This window comes from Triticum dicoccoides, chromosome 4B (assembly GCF_002162155.2).
Source record: "Triticum dicoccoides isolate Atlit2015 ecotype Zavitan chromosome 4B, WEW_v2.0, whole genome shotgun sequence".
Lineage (NCBI taxonomy): Eukaryota > Viridiplantae > Streptophyta > Magnoliopsida > Poales > Poaceae > Triticum > Triticum dicoccoides.
Genome location: NC_041387.1, coordinates 662,709,024 through 662,722,167, shown reverse-complemented (window position 1 = coordinate 662,722,167; position 13,144 = coordinate 662,709,024).

Sequence of the window (13,144 nt, the reverse complement as noted above, 5' to 3'; positions counted from 1 at the left end):
GGCAAACTCATCACTCGGTAGGATTTTTATCACTTAGGCGAGCACTGGGCTGCAGCTAAGCCCCCGAGTGAGAGGCAGACTCATCACTCGGTAGGATTCTTATCACTTAGGCGAGCACTGGGCTGTAGCTAAGCCCCCGAGTGAGAGGCATACTCATCACTCGGTAGGATTTTTATCACTTAGGCGAGCACTGGGCTGCAACTAAGCCCCCGAGTGAGAGGCAGACTCATCACTCGGTAGGATTTTTATCACTTAGGTTCAGGCGAAATTGATTCGCGGCTAAAGTAGCATACACAAAATAAATAAACAACAACCACTCGGAAGGAGTAAATTATGCCTTTTGATAATTAAACTAACAGGTATTCCTTATTACACCCGATCGGTTTAACTATTTAAGAATAGAAACGGCGGAGCAGATCCGCATTCCAGGCGCACGACTCATCTCTATTCTGTTCGACGTTGAAGAGACAGTATGCTCCGTTGTGGAGCACCTTGGTGATGACGAAAGGGCCTTCCCAAGCAGGGGCGAGCTTGTGTGGCCTTTTTTGATCCACTCGGAGGACCAAGTCCCCTTCCTAGAATGCACGGCCCCTTACGTTCTTGGCGTGGAATCGACATAAGTCTTGCTGATAAACAGTCGACCGGATCAAAGCCATCTCTCTCTCCTCCTCCAAGAGGTCGACTGCGTCTTGTCGAGCTTGCTCTGCTTCTTCTTCTGAGAATAGTTCGACTCGGGGAGCGTTGTGGAGCAAATCGCTCGGCAAAACGGCTTTGGCGCCGTAGACCAGAAAGAATGGAGTCCGTCCAGTCGACCGATTGGGGGTTGTCCTCAGCCCCTAAAGCACTGATGGGAGCTCATCGACCCAAGCCCCTGCCGCGTGCTTGAGGTCACGGATTAGCCGGGGCTTCAGCCCTTTGAGAATCAATCCATTCGCTCGCTCAGCTTGTCCATTCGACTGGGGATGGGCGACTAAAGCGTAATCGACCCTCATGCCCTGGGAGGCGCAAAAAGCTTTGAACTCTTCAGAATCGAAGTTCGAGCCATTGTCTGTGACGATGCTGTGCGGGACGCCGTATCTGATTATAAGTTCTCTGATGAAACTCACGGTTGTGCTCGCTTCAAGGCTCTTAATGGGCTTGGCTTCGATCCATTTGGTGAACTTGTTGACTGCTACCACCACATGAGTAAATCCACTCCTGCCTGTCCTCAGAGGTCCTACCATGTCGAATCCCCAAACTGCGAAGGGCCAGACGAGTGGAATAGTCTTCAGAGCTGACGCAGGTTTGTGAGACATGTTGGAATAAAACTGACAACCTTCACACTTGTCCACTATTTCCTTTGCCATCTCGTTAGCGCGCGGCCAGTAAAACCCGGCTCGGTATGGTTTGGTTACGATGGTTCGAGAGGATGCATGGTGACCATAGGTCCCCGAGTGGATATCGTTAAGGATCATTCGGCCTTCTTCTGGCGTGATGCACTTCTGGCAGGCTCCAGTTACACTCTCTCTGAACAACTGTCCTCTATCACAGTAAAGGCTTTAGACCGTCGGATGACCTGGCGAGCTTCTTCTTCATCCTCTGGGAGTTCCTTCCTAAGAATATATGCGATGTATGGTACTGTCCAGTCGGGAGTGATGACCAAAACCTCCATGATTAAGTCGACCACGGCCGGGACTTCGACTTCAGTCGGATCTGTGCCACTCTTGGGCTGCGGTGACTCTTCGGTTAAAGGATCTTCTTGAACCAAAGATGAATGGATATGTTCCAGAAACACGTTTCGGGGAATAGCCTCTCTCTTTGAGCCTATCTTGGCCAACTCATCTGCAGGTTGATTTTTCAGTCGGGGTATATGGTGGAGCTCCAAACCTTCAAACCTCTTCTCCAGCTTTCTCACTGCGCTGCAATAACCGGTCATGGCTGGGCTTCTGACATCCCATTCCTTCATGACTTGGTTAACCACCAAATTAGAATCGCCGTAGACCATAAGGCGACGGACACCGAGTGAAATGGCCAAACGCAACCCGTATAGAAGTGCTTCATATTCGGCTTCGTTATTGGAGGAATCAAAATGAATTTGGAGAACGTAACTAAGCCTGTATCCGCGGGGGGATACCAAAACTACTCCAGCACCTGAACCATTCAGCATCTTGGAGCCATCAAAAAACATAGTCCAATGTTCCGAGTGAACTTGAGTCGGCAATTGCTATTCAATCCACTCAGCCAGAAAATCTGCAATTTCTTGGGACTTGATGGCCTTCTTTGCCTCGAACTTGATATCTAAAGGGAGGAGTTCAATCGCCCATTTGGCCACTCGACCAGTTGCATCTCTGTTATTCAGAATTTCGGATAGTGGCGCATCGCTCACGACTGTAATGGTGTGGTCAGAGAAGTAATGCGCAACCTTCTTCGTGGTCATGTATATTCCATAGACAAACTTCTGATAATGCGGGTATCGTTGCTTGGATGGAGTCAAAACTTCAGAGAGATAATAGACTGGGCGTTGAACTTTGTAGGCTTTTCCTTCTTCTTCCCACTCGACTGTAAGTACTGTACTGACAACTTGTCCAGTGGCTGCAATGTAGAGCAGTAAAGGCTCTTTGCTGATTGGCGCAGCGAGCACCGGCTGGGTGGAAAGCAGGGTTTTGAGTTCTGCAAACGCTGCTTCAGCTTCATCAGTCCACTCGAACTTATTAGACTTCTTCATCAATCGCTAAAGAGGCAAGGCCTTTTCACCGAGACGAGAAATAAATCGAGTCAGAGCGGCCAAACAACCAGTCAGCTTATGAACGTCATGCACTCGCACGGGGCGTTTCATTCGGAGGATGGTATCAACTTTCTCTGGATTAGTGTCGATCCCTTGTTCGGAAATAAGAAAACCGAGTAACTTTCCTCCTAGAACTCCGAACGTGCATTTTGACGGATTAAGCTTGATATCGTATCTCCTGAGGTTGGCAAAGGTTTCCGCAAGGTTAGTCAATAGGTCGGAAGCTTTGCCAGACTTGACCACAATGTCATCCATGTACGCTTCCACATTCCGACTGATTTGAGTGAGCAGGCACTTCTGAATCATTCTCATGAATGTGGCTCCAGCATTTTTCAAACCAAAAGGCATGGTGACATAGCAAAAGCACCCGAATTGGGTGATGAAGGCTATTTTTATTTCATCGGGACCATACAGTCGGATCTAATGGTATCCGTAATATGCATCTAAGAAAGACAAGCATTCACACCCTGAAGTCGAGTCAACAATCTGATTGATGCGAGGGAGAGGAAAGTGATCTTTCGGGCAGGCCCGATTGATATGCTTGAAATCAATGCACATACGAAGTGAATTATCCTTCTTAGGAACCATGACTACATTGGCTAGCCACTTGGAGTGGTAGATTTCACGGATGAACTCAACTGCCAACAGTCGAGCTACTTCTTTGCCGATTGCTTTCCTCTTCTGCATGGCGTACCGCCAAAGATGTTCTTTGACGAGTTTTATTTTGGGGTCGACACGCAAACGGTGCTTGGCCAGTCCTCTGGGTACACCCGACATGTTAGAAGGTTTCCACGCAAAGATATCCCAGTTCTCATGGAGGAACTGGACGAGCGCTTCTTCCTATTTGCTATTGAGTGTCGTTGATATATGGGTCGGTGCGGCACTAGGATCCGTCGGGTGAATATGAATTGGCTTCGTCTCACCAGTCGATTGGAATGCAGAATCTATGGCAGGTTTCTTGGCTCTGAGCAGATCACTCAGATCCGCGTTCTTCTGATATTCTTGGAGCTCAACTGCTGCCATCTGCTCATGGGAAATCTTGGAGCCTTTCTGGAAACACTCCTCAGCCTTCTGTCGATTGCTTGTAACTGTCATCACGCCTTTGGGGCTAGGCATCTTCAGTTTCAGGTACACATAACATGGTCGAGCCATGAAGCATGCATAGGCCGGCCTACCCAAAATGGCATGATAGGCACTCTGGAAATCCACGACTTCAAATGTGAACTTTTCCTTGCGGTAATGCTTTGAGTCACCGAAAACCACGTCAAGGGCGATCTGTCCGAGTGACACGACCTTCTTCCCAGGAATAACACCATGAACACTCATATTGCTCTCGCTAAGCTTGGACATCGGAATGCCCATCCCCTTCAGAGTCTCAACATAGAGGATGTTCAGACCGCTGCCACCATCCATCAGTACCTTGGTCAGATGAGTGCCTCCAACCACGGGGTCGACTACCAAAGCTTGCCTCCCAGGGGTGGCCACACTAGCAGGGTGGTCAGACTGGTCAAACGTAATGGCTGTCTGAGACCATCTCAGGTAGGTGGTCGTCATCGTGGGAGCTACCATGTTCACCTCCCTGTTGATGACCTTCAATCGACTCTTGCTTTCAACGTCAGCGAATATCATCAGTGTGGAATTGACTTTGGGATAACCATCGCCTTCCTCTTCATGTTCTCCTTGGTCCGACTCCTTCTCCCTTTCAGTGGGTTGTTTCTCTCTAAACTGCTGGATTAGGAGTCGGCACTGCCGGGTGTTATGCTTCGGGTAAATCAGATTACCTTTGAGGGAGTCCCGGACTAGGGGGTGTCCGGATAGCCGAACTATCATGGTCGGCCGGACTCCAAGATTATGAAGGTACAAGATTGAGGACTTCGTCCCGTGTCCGGATGGGACTTTCCTTGGCGTGGAAGGCAAGCTTGGTGATACGGATATGTAGATCTCCTACCATTGTAACCGACTTTGTGTAACCCTAGCCCTCTCCGGTGTCTATATAAACCGGATGGCTTTAGTCCATAGGACGAACAACAATCATACCATAGGCTAGCTTCTAGGGTTTAGCCTCCTTGATCTCGTGGTAGATCCACTCTTGTAACACACATCATCAATATTAATCAAGCAGGACGTAGGGTTTTACCTGCATCAAGAGGGCCCGAACCTGGGTAAAACATCCTGTCCCTTGTCTCCTGTTACCATCCGCCTAGACGCACAGTTCGGGACCCCCGACCCGAGATCCTCCGGTTTTGACACCGATATTGGTGCTTTCACTGAGAGTTCCTCTGTGCCGCCACCATCAGGAAGGATGCCTTTTCCTGTCTTTAAAGACGGCACCGCTGTCAAGGGAGCTTTGGCCGCCGGCCAGACTATCCGGCTAGGCGGTTTTCTTATGACCGCCTGTTCGGCCACCGCTTCGACAATGACCTCTCGGGTCATTAAAAGTGAACTTCACGTCAGCTCGGAATTCGCCGAGCAGCTAGATCCGATTGAGCTCTCCTTCGTAAACGAGCTCTTGGATCGCATGGCCGCCCTGGGAGTCGCTACCGACTACGATCATATTGGGCTTAAAACTGATCTGAGAGAAATTAACTCTCCCCAAGTTACCCACCACGTTGTTGTGGTAGAGGAACAATGCGGTGACTCTTCTTCTATGTTAAAAACTAACTATGTCCGAATTCCCGATCCCTCCATGCCGGATTCCCGTGGAGGGACGGATGCTAATCAAATACTGAACCTAAAGTCAGGCATCGGACCAGATTTGTTGGCAAGCATCCAGCAAACCAAGCTTCCGAATTCGGAAGCTTCTTGGCCTTTGAGCGTCAGATCGGGCGGGGTTCTGAACTTAATTCCACCCGCCCACCCAAACATAAGCAATCTATCTCAAATACGGCAAGAGCCCGATGAAACAATATATCATTACTGGGCCAGATTCCTCCTGGTTATGGACATGATAAAGGACTGCCGTGAAGAAAGCGTGATTTCAATTTTCTGCAACAATTGCACGGACAAGGGAATCATAAACACCATCAGTCGTCGCGAAGTTACACGCTTCACCGACCTAGCGACCATTGTACAAAAATACTGCGCGATGGAGAGTGCCTGGAAGACCGAAACTAGGTTTTGGGACAATCCGGCCCTGAATACAACCTCAGTCCAAAATAAAAGGGTGCGTCATACTCAAGCACCTGGGTTAAAAACCAAAAAGCAAAAACCCCCTAAAGGGTATGGAACCGTACTGGAGGGATGGCTCAACGGACCATGCAAAATCCACAGCACGGAGGGCGTCACTCCAACACATAGCCTTCGAGCATGTTGGATACTATGGTAGGTGGCCAAAAGTGGTGAAGGCTTTTTAGCCCTGGGCAACCAGACCAGCAGTACCAGTACGGTATTATCAGTCTTCAAGACTTTCGCATCAAATAACATGCGGAAACGAACAATCCGCAACCTCACCGAAGTCTACCAAGTAGCAACAACAAATCCATGGAGCGACACGGCTATCACCTTCAATGCCAGCGACGAACCTAAATTCCGAACAGCTAGAGCACCAACCGCATTGGTCCTCAGTCCGATAGTGGATGGCCTTCGTCTTACCAAGGTACTCATGGATGGCGGCAGCGGATTAAACCTCATCTACGAGGAAACCGTTCAAAAAATGGAAATTGACTGGAGCCGCATTGAGCGAAGCAGCACAACCTTCAGGGGAATAATCCCTAGTCGAGAAGTACGCTGCACAGGAAAAATCACACTAGATGTAGTGTTCGGCTTGCCGGACAATTACAGGTCCGAAGAGATCACATTCCAAGTGGCCCCATTCGGCAGCAGATATCACGCTTTGTTAGGGCGAGAGGCATTCACAATCTTCCAAGCTATACCCCATTACAGGTACATGAAGCTCAAAATGCCCGGACCCAATGGAATAATCACTCTCGCCAGTGATCCAGATACAGCACTCCGTGCTGAAAATAAGACAGCCGCACTGGCCCTCGAGGCACTATATGAAGCCCTAGCGGCAGAGGAACTAAGTGCGCCGCGCTCCACGGTGGATAGGGACGATGTGATACTCGATAAGAGGTCCAAGTCCACCCCTTTTAAACCAGCAGACGAAATAGTCAAATTTCAGGTCCATCCAACGGACCCCACAAAGACGGCCTCCATTGGGGCACAATTAAATCCTGATGTAGAATCCGCACTACGAGAATTCCTTTGGGAAAATTGTGACATTTTTTCCTGGCACCCTTCAGACATGCCAGGAATCCCACGCAGGCTGGCAGAGCACAGCCTAAATATCCTAAAAGGATTCAAGCCAGTCAAACGAGCTCTTCGGTGATTTTCCGAACCCAAAAGACAGGCAATGGGAGAGGAGCTAGCCAAACTCTTAGAAGCCGGATTCATCAGAGATATAAAACATCCGGACTGGCTAGCCAACCTAGTAATGGTACCAAAAAAGGCCAAATCCTGGCGCCTCTGCGTCGATTTCAAAGACCTTAACGAGGCCTGTCCAAAGGACCCTTTCCCTCTCCCTCGCATCGACCAAATCATCGATGCTACCGCAGGGCATGATTCATTGTGCTTCCTCGACGCATACTCCGGATACCATCAAATCAAGATGGCGGAGAAAGACCAGGCTGCAACGGCATTCATTACTCCATATGGGCCATTCTGCTTCCACACAATGCCCTTCGGACTCAAAAACGCCGGCGCAACATATCAGCACATGATTCAGACATGTCTGGCTACCCAGATAGGCAAAACAGTAGAGGCATATGTAGACGATGTGGTCGTCAAGACCAAACACGCCGAAACTCTAGTAGACGACTTGAGGGCGACATTCGACAACCTCCAAGCATATGACTTTAAGCTCAACCCGGAAAAATGTGTCTTCGGAGTACCAGCCGGAAAGCTCTTGGGCTTCATTGTATCCGGTAGAGGAATTGAAGCAAACCCAGCCAATATCCGAGCTCTGTCACAATTGGACATTCCAAAAGACCTCAAGCAAATACAAAAACTAATTGGATGCGTAGCGGCTCTAAGTCGCTTCATCTCCCGTTTGGGAGAAAAGGCTCTGCCCCTCTATCACCTCCTCCGGCGCATCGAACACTTCGAATGGACGGATGGTGCCACGGCCGGACTCGAAGAAATAAAGGCCATACTGGCAACAAATCTGGTCCTGGCCGCGCCCAACCTGGGCGAACCTATGTTATTATATATCGCAGCAACACATCAAGTTGTCAGCGCGGTACTCGTCGTCGAACGAGAAACAGAAGGGCACAGATTCCCTCTTCAAAAACCAGTGTACTACGTATCCACTGTCTTAACTACATGCAAGTCCCGGTACCCACATTATCAAAAGATAGCGTATGCGGTGTTCATGGCATCCTAGAAGCTGCGACACTACTTTCAAGAGTGTTCCATAACGGTGGCCTCTGAAGTACCTCTCAACGGTATTATAAACAATCGCGACACAACGGGCAGGATTGCAAAATGGGCCATTGAGCTCTTACCATTTGACATAATGTACAAACCACGGCGAGCTATAAAGTCACAAGTTCTGGCTGACTTCGTCGCCGAATGGACCAAGGCCGAACTCCCTAAAGAGTACGGCGCGTACTCCAATTGGATCATGCATTTCGACGGATCCAAAATATTGGCTGGCTTGGGGGCTGGCGTCGTCTTGACGTCCCCAACTGGAGACAGAGTCCAATACATACTTCAAATAATGTACATGGACTCCAACAACGCAGCCGAATACGAGGCCCTTCTACACGGCCTCCGGATGGCAATCTCCATGGGCATTCCACGCCTAGAGGTGCGCGGGGATTCAAACCTCACAATATCCCAAGTAAATGGAGACTTTGACGCCAAAGATCCGAAAATGGCAGCTTACCGCAACGCCGTCGTAAAAATGTCAGTTCGGTTCGAAGGACTCGAATTCCACCATGTAGCCCGGGATAATAACCATGCAGCAGACGTGTTAGCACGCATCAGCGCAAAACGCGACGCCCTCCCTCCAAACATCTTCCTGGAATGGCTCTTTGAGCCATCCGTATTATGGGAAGAGGAGTCCGGAAATAACAATCCGGAACCAGCTGCATCACCTAACTCAGACCATTCTGACACAATTGGCGGCTCAGCCAATGAAATAACACCTTCAGCCCACGAAATAATGGCAGTAATTGCCCCGTGGACGGAACCATTCCTAGCCTACTTAATTAGGCAGGAACTTCCCGAATACCAAAATGAGGCCCGCTGCATAGTTCGGCGATCTAAAGCCTACAAGGTCCATGAGGGAGAACTTTATAAGAAAAGCACAACCGGAGTCCTTCAAAGGTGTATCTCCGAAGAGGAAGGGCGAAATCTCCTGGCTGAAATTCATGCCGGACTCGGCGGGCACCACGCTGCAGCCCGGGCCCTCGTAGGCAAGGCCTTCCGTATAGGATTTTATTGGCCGACAGCCCGGTCAGATGCTCAGGACTTAGTCCAACAATGCGTCGGTTGCCAGCTCTTTGCTAATCAGAGCCACATGCCACCCACCGCCCTCAAAGCTATACCCATCACCTGGCCGTTCGCGGTCTGGGGGCTTGACATGGTTGGACCCCTTAAAGGGGGAACCCACAAGCACAAATACTTATTGGTCATGGTGGACAAATTCACCAAATGGATTGAGGCCAAGCCGGTTAAAATGGCAGAATCCGGACCTGTGATAGACTTCATATCCGGGGTAGTACACCGTTTTGGCATCCCCCACAACATCATCACTAATAACGGCACGAATTTCATGGCCGATGAGGTTAAACTCTCTGGAGAGCCTGCCGGCCACGCCTCCACCAGCTGGACTCCAAAGCCGGTCTTAGGGGCAGAGGCTAATACGGGGACAATGCCGGATAATCCTCCTACAGAGGATGCGGATAGACTGTCCGCTACAAATTCCAAAGTGGAGAGCGCCATGAATCACAGACGTCGCCGGGCCATACTATGCGACCCTAGTTTCTCCGAAGAGGCGTTCTGTGCCTTCAACTCAGGAGACGCGTACATTCGAGCTGCTCAAGATGGCCTTGCCAGAGCCACGAACCATAACGTAAAGGATATATGGGTAAGAAAATCTGATAATTATGTATATCAGTAGCCCCTGAGACTTGAAACAGTTGGCACCTGATTTAAGGATCATTGTATGCATAGGTTCTTACGGAGAAGAATACCCAGTTGATTCAAGAGCTGGAGGAATGCAAATCCCAGGTACGGGCCGCGGTTGCCGGAATGGAGGAGTCCACGAAGGCCCCATCTGGTAATAATTGTCTTGATCGCAAAGAATGTAATGGCATGTACCAGTTAGTATTCGACATGAATGCAAATCTAACAATAGATTCTGCAGACAATCCCGAAGGTAATCCGGAGATCGTACCGGGGGATGAGCAACATTCTCAACGATAGCTAAAGGCTGGCAAGCGCGTGCTTACAAAGGTTATACAGGAGAAAAAAATCTCTAGGACACAAATACCCGATTGGACGTCGAATTAAAGGATGTTCGGGCCCAGATTGCTGACTCTGTGAAGGAGAATAAGAGGCTTCGATGCGACATTTTTAGTATGTGCTCGAACAAACCTCTATAGGGTTCGGCGAAGAAATGGGCTAACATAGTTATGTCTGTAGGTATGCTGACAGGTCGTCTCGAAGAGGAGATGCCCGGATCTGCAGGCGATCTTCTGCAGGAGCTCTCACAACTGCACCAGCAAATTCGGCAGGTGATGCAGGGCATTTCCCAGGCCTTGTGGCCATCCGCCTCCCTACCAGGAGGCATGGGGGAGCTTGTAGAGATGCTCAAGGGAGCACGGAGGCACTTCCAATTATGGAAGATATCGGCCTACCGACAAGGTGCAAGGGAAGCCTGGGCCATGGTGAAGACGCGATAGACGAAGGCTGACCCGAACCACATGGCCGAGGTCGGACCTGTAGGGTTGGATGGGAAAGAGATCCCTGTTAGTCTGGTATATGACCAGGTAGCATTAGCCGCAAAGTATTCCCAACAGGATTGTAGGCTAGACAGCTTGTTGGATGGTATAGAAGAAAAATTTAGTTAGTCTAAGTGACTTTGTACTTTAAATGACATATTTTGTCCCTAGCCGGATTGTAAATCATTTGTCTTGGCGGACCTTTTTGCTTCAACCTCCGGACATGACAGTCCGGAGTGTATGCGAATACCCGCTCAGTTATGTAAAAACCGGGGTACGCGTGGAAACCAGGCGTAGGGGTCATAAATGCTTGAACAGACAAGTTCCCAACTAGCTATGTTATATTACATGGATAGTAAGAAACATCTTCCAGGGAGAATAGTTCCATTAGGGGTTCCTTTCCCTGGGTACGCATGCATTGATGTGCATGTCCGAACTGCGAACGAAGACTCAGAATATGAAACATCCGGGGGTTTATATTTGTAAATTGGTAAAAAACATATTGTGTTCACCGACCGAATATTCCCTTAAGAACGCTAGCTTTCGGCTTCACCCAGTCTGAGGTACACATCTGGCTGACCCGACAGTAACAATCGCAGAGGTGCTCCCCTTATGCCCTAGCCGAACTAACGGGAATGTAGGGCATAAACACAGGAGACACGCAGCCCAGCTTGGCCAGAACTTAAGTCATATCGATGCATATAATGGCGAAAAAGGTAGATATGGAGAAGCGACACATATGTAGTGGGCATAAAGCCCGAGAGATAATTATATTAAGCTTCTGTATTAAGAAGCCCCTAGGTATAGTGAGCGTGCATAGAGCGTCAAGGTTGTGTAGTCAAGACACCCCATGAAAAGGAAGAAAGAAAAAGAGGATGTAACTTGAAAAAGAAAGGCTGAGGTAAGGAGAAAAACACAGAGTTCGGCACTAGGCATAGAATCTTCAGAGTCTGGTTGCGTTCCATGGGTTTGGCTCGAGTCGATTATCGAATGCATCACGCAGACGGTACGCCCCTCTGGTGAGAACTTTATTAATAATGAAGGGACCCTCCCACTTGGGCTTGAGCTTGTCCTTTTTCTTCTCCGGTAGGCGTAGAACGAGTTCACCAACGTTATAATTTTTGGCCCGTACTTCTCTGCTTTGATACTTGCGAGCCTGTTGCTGATAGAATGCGGAACGGGCTTTCGCGACGTCGCGCTCCTCCTCCAGGGCATCAAAGCTGTCCTGCCAATCAAGCTCGGCTTCTTTCTCTTCATACATGCGCACCCGAGGTGAGGCATGAATGATATCGCGGGGCAATACCGCCTCTCTGCGTCGTACACCATAAAAAATGGTGTGTATCCGGTAGTGCGATTTGGTGTGTCCGCAGCCCCCATAGTACGGAGTAGAGCTCTTCGACCTAGTGCGTATCTGATTCCTTCAGGGATCGCACTAGTCTGGGTTTAATGCCGCTCATAATAAGACCATTTGCTCGTTCGACTTGACCGTTTGTTTGGGGGTGATAGACCGAGGCGTAATCGAGCTTAATTCCCATTTTGCCGCACCAAGTTTTCACCTCGTCGGTTGTGAAGTTTGAGCCGTTATCAGTGATGATGCTATGGGAGACACCATAACGGTGTACGACCCCGGATATGAAGTTTATCACTGGTCCGGACTCGACTGTTTTAACTGGTTTTGCTTCTATCCATTTGGTGAATTTATCCACCATGACCAATAAGTATTTTTTCTTATGGCTTCCTCCTTTAAGGGGTCCAACCATATGGAGCCCCCAGACCACAAAGGGCCAAGTTATGGGGATTTTTTGGAGAGCGGTAGGTGGCATATGGCCTTGATTTGCAAAAAGCTGGCAACCGACGCAATGTTGGACAAGGTCCTGTGCGTCTGCTCGGGCTGCCGGCCAGTAGAAACTTGTATGGAAGGCCTTGCTTACGAGTGCCCGAGCTGTGGCGTGGTGGCCGCCGAGTCCGGCATGAATTTCGGCTAAGAGATGCCGCCCTTCCTCTTCGGAGATGCACCTTTGGAGCACTCCAGTCGCGCTTTTATTATAAAGCTCTCCCTCATGGACCTTGTAGGCTTTAGAGCGCCGCACAATGCAACGTGCCTCATTTTGGTCCTCAGGGAGTTCTTGCCTATTTAAGTAGGCTAAGAAGGGTTCAGTCCACGGGGCGATGATAGCCATAATCACGTGGGCCGAAGGTGTTATTTCGGTGGTGGAGCCTTCGATTACGTCAGAATGTTTGGGATCTGGGGTTGTGTTTGGATCTAGACTGGTATTGCCTGTCTCCCCTTCCCATACCACAGATGGCTTGAATAGCCTTTCCAAGAAGATATTAGGTGGGACGGGGTCGTGCTTGGCGCCGATGCGGGTGAGGATATCCGCCGCTTGATTGTTTTCTCGGACCACATAGTGGAATTCGAGCCCCTCAAACCGAG